An 8,779-nucleotide genomic window follows, 5' to 3' on the forward strand; every position below is an offset into this window, starting at 1 on the left:
ACACTCCTCCTCAACCCTTTGCGCATCAACTCCCCACTATTAGACAGATGAGCAAACTGAGACTCAGAAAGTTTAAATGATTTAAAAAGGCCAGGGAACTTGGAAGTGAGGGAACCAGGATTCTAACCCAAGTTTCCTGACTTCAAGTCTTTTTCCATTATACTTTGTTGTGTATAAAACCCTAGAATTTTCTAAAATTAGAAAAAGATTTTAATAAGTTGTATGAACTTATTTATTTCCTTATTGCTGGTAAATGGGAACTCATGGATTTGGCTTATATAAAAACAATGTCTTTCTTTTTAAGTGAGCACAGGGAGCCTTCTACTCATTCCATGAGGTGTTTTTTTATGTTTTTTTTTTTCCAGTTATTCCAGGGTCCCTGGAAACCTCTAGGTACCATCTTTTCTTAGAGCAGATATAAACCCACCTAGCATCCCTAGAGCTGACTAGGCCGTAACCCTCATGGCTGCTGTGGGTGATGGGCCTAACTCATGGTAACTCATGGTTGGTGATAACTGGGCCTTTTGGGAGGCACAATTGTGAATGCAAATTTGGGATTTAGTGCCAAACAGTCTCCCACCCTCAAATGTTCATACCCTTATACTTATGAAAGGGTATTAAAGGTTTATACCCTTATACTTATGAAAAATAAGCATGATATAGTAAGTTTCTTATGATAAAAACAATTTATTAATTGCTTATCATACTGACATTTTGGCCTTCCCAGCTTGTTACTCTTGACATAATTTTTTTTCTTTTTTTTTAAGTCAGTGTCTTGCTCTGTCATCCAGGCTGGAGTGCAGTGGCATGATCTTGGCTCACTGCAACCTCTCCTTCCGGGGCTCAAGCCGTCCTCCCACCCCAGCCTCCTAAGTAGCTGGGACTGCAGGCATGCGCCATCGTGCCCAGCTAATTTTTGCATTTTTTTTGTAGAGACAGGGTTTTGCCATTTTGCCCAGGCTGTTCTCGAACTCCTGAGCTCAAGCAATCCTCCTGCCTTGGCCTCCAAAGGTGCTGAGATTACAGGTATCAGCCACTGCTCTCAGCTGACATAATTTTTTTTAAAAGAAAATCGTTGTTTTAGTGTATAGTGAGTCCCTTTATTTAACTTTTAAAAAATGTTTTACTGATCTGTGAAAACTGAAAGATCATTTTACCTAAAGGAAGGCCTATTCTACTTGGAAATATTTGTGTATGTTTGTATGTGTGAGACAGACTTTTATATTGCCAGAAAAAGAAACACACACACACACACACACACACACACTTCCTTAGTGAACAATACTGCAAACTATTTCTTTTAATCTTGATAATTTGACTGAAGCCGGGTCCAGAAATCTCACTGTTGCCTCCAAGGGCTGATCTGTTCCATTTCAAGGCGCCTGCCTATTGCTTCACTTTAGATTCAGCCAGTTCTAAGCAGGAGCCTGCCCAGATCCCGACTTCCCAGCTGTTACCCACTTTGGGGTTTGGGGCCTGCAGAAAATGAATGTCCAACAATGCATTTTATAAATGTTCAAGTTAATGTGACAAGTTCAAAATACATTTTTTTTTTTTTTTTTTTTTTGAGACGGAGTCTTGCTCTGTCGTCCGGGCTGGAATGCAGCGGCACGATCTCCGCTCACTGCAAGCTCCGCCTCCCGGGTTCACACCATTCTCCTGCCTCAGCCTCCCGAGTAGCTGGGACTACAGGCGCCCGCTACCACGCCCGGCTAATTTTTTGTATTTTTAGTAGAGACGGGGTTTCACCGTGTTAGCCAGGATGGTCTCAATCTCCTGACCTTGTGATTCTCCCGTCTCGGCCTCCCAAAGTGCTGGGATTACAGGCGTGAGCCACCTTGCCCGGCCCAAAATATTTTTTAGCAGAGAGCTCAGATGACATCAGGCTGGAATATATTTCATGAGCGTGGCTTCCCCAGTCCCCAGTGTTCTCATGGGATATGTGCGAGGCTGAGTCATGAAATCCTGCCAAACCAGAGACAGGTTTTCGAGTCCTGGGAAGCTCTGGTGGGGATTTAGCAATCCCCTCTATCACCCCAAGCAAGTCACCCTCAAAGGCTGGCACAGTTACCTTTTAGAATTGCAACCACATCATTTGGATCTAATATTTAGGTCCCAAGTACTATTTCTTATGATGCTATTAGTGCCATTTTGCTATAGTGTTTCAAAGATTACCTATTGTGAAAATGACGAGTCATCACACAACTGCATCTCACCCGCCTCAAGATGCCCTGTCTGAGACAAGTGCAATAATTACCAGGCCAGGAGAAACCCAGCACAGCTGGCTTGCCAGGGCATACGCCCTCCACCCACAGTCCCACTTCTTTTCTCGACTTGACTCATCAGCTCCTCTAATGCTGGGCTGGGATCAGACCAAGGAATCAATTCCTTGCTTATCTACCCAATATTGTTATGTTAAAAACTGCTGCTCTCTCTGGGTGAGAATAAAAGTATCTTCCGGGGATAAAGGTGACTGAAGTGGAATAGACGCGGCTCCAGGAGAATGTCATCTAGAGCACCATTGATTGTAGGTAGCATCCTGGTCTTTGAGGAGTTATCCGACCCTGTATATAACCTGCCGAGTCTGTGGGTGTGCAGGAAAGAGTTAACAAAACAGCCCCAAACTGCTATCCTTGAAAAGGTCTGCTTGCCAGGCTGGCCCTTGGCTGGTATCTGAGAACTCAGACTTTAGGAGGGTTCCCACTGTTAACTGATAGGAGTGGCTTAATGTGCCTAAGCTGTTTGTAGATACAATATGGTTTATGACAAATATCTGCTTTGCTTCTGGGAGTCTGGAATTTCAGTACATGTCCAGCAGAGGCTGTCTACATGACCAGTACCCCTCGCAAAAAACTCTGAGCATTGAGTCTCTAATGAGCTTCCCTGGCGGGCACTATTTCACACCTGTGGTCACAATTCATTGCTGAGGGAATGAACATATTCTATGCGATTCTAATAATAGATGATCTGGAAGCTTCTGCCTGGTTCCCCCCATGTCTCACCCCATGCACCTCCCTTTGCTGATGGCGCTTGGCATCCTTTTGCCCTAATAAATCATAGCCATGAGTATGTTTATATTTATATGCTGAGTCCTGTGAGTTCTCCTAGTGAATTACTGAAACCAAGGGTGATCTTGGGGACTTCTCATGCACAGGGCAATAAAAACTCCTCAACAGCAATGTAATGTCTGCCACATATGCAATGACTTAAAACCTATCTATCCTATAGAATGCAAGCTCCATGAGTTCAGGGGCTATGTTCTGTTCATCACTATCTTTAGTATGTGGTACAGTGCGTATAACACAAATGGTATTGGCTACCTTTTCTGAAGAACTGACTGACTAAACAGGATGGGAGGAGCAGGTTCTTAGCCAATGAACTGTGGGCAACTATATGCTATGGGTTTGAGCCCAAATTTGACTTCATTTTTGATCATGTAGATAAACGACCCAGATTGTGGGACAATATTTTAGGCTAAGTACCGCATCATACATGGTGCAGCCATCCCTGGCATAGGCCTGGTTCATATTTGTATGTTACGAAATGTGATCCCGCCTATTTTCATTCACCTGTAGTTCCCCCGTGTACTGGGATAGAATAGTACCTCCCCTAAGTTCATGTCCTCTTGGAACCTCTGAATGTGACCTTATTTGAAAATAGAATCTTTACAGATATAATGAGTTAAAATGAGGTTAAACTGGGTAGGTGCGGTGGCTGAAACCTGTAATCCCAGCACTTTGGGATGCCAAAGTGGGTGGATCACCTGAGGTCAGGAGTTCGAGACAAGCCTGGCCAACATGGAGAAACCCTGTCTCTACTAAAAATACAAAAATTAGCTGGGCGTGGTGGTGGGTGCCTGTAATCCCAACTACTCCGGAGGCTGAGGCAAGAGAACCACTTGAACCCGTGAGGCAGAGGTTGGAGTAGACGAGATCGCACCGCTGCACTCCAGCCTGCCTGGCTGACAGAGTGAGACTACATCTCAAAAAAAAAAAAAATTACTCTACCAAAACCAATTATCTTGTATAAATATATCTGGACAGCTATTTGGAACTTAAGTATTCTTTTTTTTTTTTTTTTAATTTCTTGTTTGGAAGAAATGGCATGATACAAATCCAACAAGTATATATTCACCAAAGTACATTATAAGTATTTTCCCCTCTATGAAATCAGTGAAGACATTTATACAGGGTGGGAGAAGAATCCTACAAATGCCGCAGCAATAAGCAGATCAGAATAAACTTCAATTTGATAAAAATACTCAGGGGCGGCCCGGCGCGGTGGCTCACGTCTGTAATCCCAGCACTTTGAGAGGCCAAGGCGGGTGGATCACGAGGTCAGGAGATCGAGACCATCCTGGCTAACACGGTGAAACCCCATCTCTACTAAAAAAAATGCAAAAAAATTAGCCAGGCGTGGCGGCAGGCGCCTGTAGTCCCAGCTACTTGGGAGGCTGAGGCAGGAGAATGGCGCGAACCTGGGAGGCGGAGCTTGCAGTGAGCTGAGATTGGGCGACTGCACTCCAGCCTGGAGGACAGAGCGAGACTCCGCCTCAAAAAAACAACAACAACAAAAAAAACAAAAAACAAAAAACAAAACCTCAGGGGCACCTGACCAGCGGTGGGAGAGGGGAGGTGAAAATAAAAGCACGTTTATTTTTATCCATTAATAGATGGATAAAATGTGGCTCCAAAATGCGGCCCTGCTTTGGTGATGCGCCCCATCTTACTGGGATCAGAGAGTACAACGATGTTTTCAGTGACATTCTCCTCCTGCCATTGGCTAATCAACAACATTTACTAAGTGCTTATTCTGTGCTTATGAAGGTTAATGATCATCATTATCATCATGAGATAAATTACGAATATGAGATTTTTCTTTACTTTTCTTTTTTTGAGACGGAGTTTCGCTGTGGTTGCCCAAGCTGGAGTGCAATAGCGCGATCTCGGCTCACTGCAACCTCTGCCTCCCGGGTTCAAGTGATTCTCCTGCCTCAATCAGCCTGCCGAGTAGCTGGGATTACAAGTGCTCGCCACCATGCCCGGCTAATTTTTGCAATATGAGATTTTTTCTACCAAACTTGCTTTACCCAGCTCAGGCTAGAGGGCATTCCAAATGCACTCCCTTAGGGAAGAGTTGTTACAGTAGCAATATGAATAAAAATAAGAGTCAATCTTAGTTTTTCAGGTTTTTTTAGAATAAAAATTTCTCCTTGTTTTATTTACTTACTTATTTTTTAGAGATGGGGGGCCTTGTTATGTTGCCCAGGCTGGATTTGACCTCCTGGGCTCAAGTGGTCCTCCTGTCTCAGCCTCCCCACTAGTTGGGACAATAGGCATTAACCATCATGCCTGGCTTAGTTTTTGGATTTTTTTTTTTTTTTTTAATTTGAGGCAGGGCCTCACTGTGTCACCCAGGCTGGAGTGCAGTGGTGTGATCTTTGGCTTACTGCAATCTCCACTTCCCAGGCTCAAGGGATTGTCCTGCCTCAGCCTCCCAAGTAGCTGGGACCACAGGTGCCCACCACCACACCCAGCTAATTTTTGTACTTTTAGTAGAGACGGGGTTTCACCTTGTTGGCCAGGCTGGTCTCGAACTCCTGACCTCAAGTGATCTGCTTGCCTTGGCCTCCCTAAGTGCTGGGATTACAGATGTGAACGACCTTGCCCAGCGAGTGTTTGGATTTTTTTTTTTTTTTTTTTTTTTGAGACAGAGTCTTGCTCAGTTGTCCAGGCTGGAGTGCAGTGGCATGATCTTGGCTCACTGCAAGCTCCACCTCCCGGGTTCATGCCATTCTCCTGCCTCAGCCTCCCGAGTAGCTGGGACTACAGGCGCCCTCAGCCTCCCAAGTAGCTGGGACTACAGGCACCCGCCACCACGCCCAGCTAATTTTTTTTGTATTTTTAGTAGAGACGGGGTTTCACCATGTTAGCCAGGATGGTCTCTATCTCCTGACCTCGTGATCCACCCGCCTCGGCCTCCCAAAGTGGTGGGATTACAGGCGTGAGCCACCGTGCCTGGCCAGTGTTTGGATTATAAAATAGGCTTTTACTTTCAGAGGGCAAGGATGGTGGATCACTTTAGCCCAGGGGTTCCAGACCAGCCTGGGCAATGTGGTAAAACCCCTACAAAAAACCTCTACGAAAAATGCAAAAATTAGCCCGACATGGTGGCACATGCCTGTAGTTCTGGCTACTCTGGAGGCTGAGGTGGGAGGATCCCCTGAGCCCAGGAGGTTGAGACTGCAGTGAGCCAAGATCGCACCACTGCACTGCATCCTGGGCGACAGAGCGAGACACTGCCTCAAAACAACAACAAAAAAATACTTTTGTTTTTAAAATATGGGTTTTACTATTATTCAGGTACGGCGGGGCCAACAGATGATGAGAGGACCGCCATTGAAAAAGATTGTTAAACTTTCCGATCCCTAGGGGAGGGGGTGCGACACCCAAGGAGGGCCACAGGGGGAGCACCAGGGTCGGTCAGGAGGCAGCAGGAGTGAGGCAAAAACACAGGCAGGGATTGGCTGGTTTGAACAATTTCAGTGGACTCTGGGGTGGAGGGACTGTCGTGAAGTGTCTGGTTCCTGGCCCTGTATTGTCCCAAGTATGGAGGAGGTAGAGGAGGTGGTGGAACGAGCGGGCTCTGGATGAACGTGTTTGCATATGAAAGGCACACTCGAGGGAGAATCATTTACTGTCTCTAGGAATTGGCTAACCCTGGGAGGGGCAGTCTCTCCAGGGTCAGCAAGACCCTGTGAAACCGCATTTGCAGAATTACAAATAATGAGAGAAATCTGACATGGCTGACTCCATCTTGCTTCTAATCTCACAGGCAAAATTGCTTTTTTGCTTATTCTAGCACAGAGGCCATGATAACTCACGGCTATGGATAACTCATAAGCAATGAGAAGAATTTGGTTTATAGTTAAACTTGGAGGTCAGGGAAATTAACCCCACTCTTTGTCCGGAGATTGAAGCTGCATTCGTAAGACAAGGTTAGACTTACGGACTTTGCTAATGAATAGGCAGAGTTAAACAATGACCTGCCATTGCTTAGCTTGTTTTCCTATAAGCTGCTGACTGCCCCAGAGTCATGTAACTGGGGTTCCCGAGTTTTATAACTTCCCCAATGACTCCTAGATAACAGCACTATTGTGAAACCTAAAAAACTCGTTTTGAGATATTTTCGGTAGACCAAGAGATGCTGCCTGGTCCTGAGACACTCCTCCCACCCACCCCTCCTGGAAACTGACTCAGTGGCATGAAGACAGTTTTAGACACCCCTATGATTTCATCCCCAGCCAATCAATTGTTGCAGTTCCCCAGCCCTGTGCCTTCCAAAGTACCCTTAAAAAACCCTAGCCTCCAAATTCTCAAAGAAATGGGTTGAGAAATTTCTCCCTGTTCTCCTCACCTGGGCGGCCCAGTGATTATTAATCCCTTTCTTTGCTGCAGTACCTGCTGTTCTCTTTGGAGTATTTATAGGGCAGCGAGCAAGAAGAACCTGTCAGCCTGTGACACCAAGATGTCAAAACATCAGAATTATAGAAAATTAAAAGGCATGATTAATACATCGGGTTTTTAAATTACAAAAATGTTCAAATGGATACAAAAATAGAGACAATAGTATAAGGAACTCCATTTACCCATCTTCCAGCTTCAATAATTATCAACAAATCCTGTTTCATCTAGTCCCTACCTACTCTCCATCTTCCTCACCATTGGATTGTTTTGAAACAAATCCCACATGTCTAATCATTTCATCCATAACTATTTCACTATTCTAAAAGAAAAGGACTTTTTAAACATACAACACTATTACCATACATTAAAATTAATAATAACTCTTTACTAGCATCAAATATCCAGTCAGCATTCAAATGTCCTCAGTTACCTTATAATATTTTTCAAAGTTTGCCCAAGTCAGGATAGAAATAAGATCCATACATTGTATTTCATTGGCATATCACTTGATTCTCTATTAATTTTAAATTCTCTTCCTTAGGGCATTAGGGTAGCAATATAAAGAAAAGGTAAGAATCAAGTCTCATCTTATGAGTTTCACCATAGCCTTTTAAATATCACAGCAGAGATAGTAGTTAAAAGTGTTTTGAATCTTAAGCTTTTGAATATCCTGTTTTTTAAGGATTCAAATATTCATACCATAAACAGCAGATGTGGAGGAATACTTGCTGAGCCATTTTTTTTTTCTTTGCCTCAGAGGAATTGAAACTATGTGGGAGCTGGGAGAAGGGTCAGAGCTGGATGGGAGAGCAACTGAGTTGGAGAGCGACTGTCCGAGTGGGCTTCAAGCCTGCCTCGGCGCCTCTCTGATAAGGACCACCAGTGGGAGAGTGTGTGGAAATAGAATCCCTAAATACGTTTGGGGATCAGAGGTGTGGAAATAAAGACCAACCAGATGAGAAGAGGCAAAGGCTATTTATTCAGAGCTTGCTACAGCAGGGAGTCAGCCACTGTTACTTGCGCTTGGCAGCAACTCCAAGGCTGGCAGAGGAGTGGGGAAGCTTTACAGTGGAAGAAAGGGAGGGCTTCAGGTGTGCACTGATTGGAGGCTGTTGGTGTGGGAAGCTGGATTGGCTCCCTAGAAGCAGGGTGTCCTATGTGGTTGCTTAGGGGTAAATATTTACCTTTCTCTGGTTAGTACTGAATTGGAAAGAAGGACAAAAATTAGGGAAGCATCAGTTGTTAATCAAATCCTGACCATTTTTGGCCAAATGAAAAGAATTATTGTTTGCCTTCCTGGATTATTACTAGGC

This window comes from Pan troglodytes, chromosome 5 (assembly GCF_028858775.2).
Source record: "Pan troglodytes isolate AG18354 chromosome 5, NHGRI_mPanTro3-v2.0_pri, whole genome shotgun sequence".
Lineage (NCBI taxonomy): Eukaryota > Metazoa > Chordata > Mammalia > Primates > Hominidae > Pan > Pan troglodytes.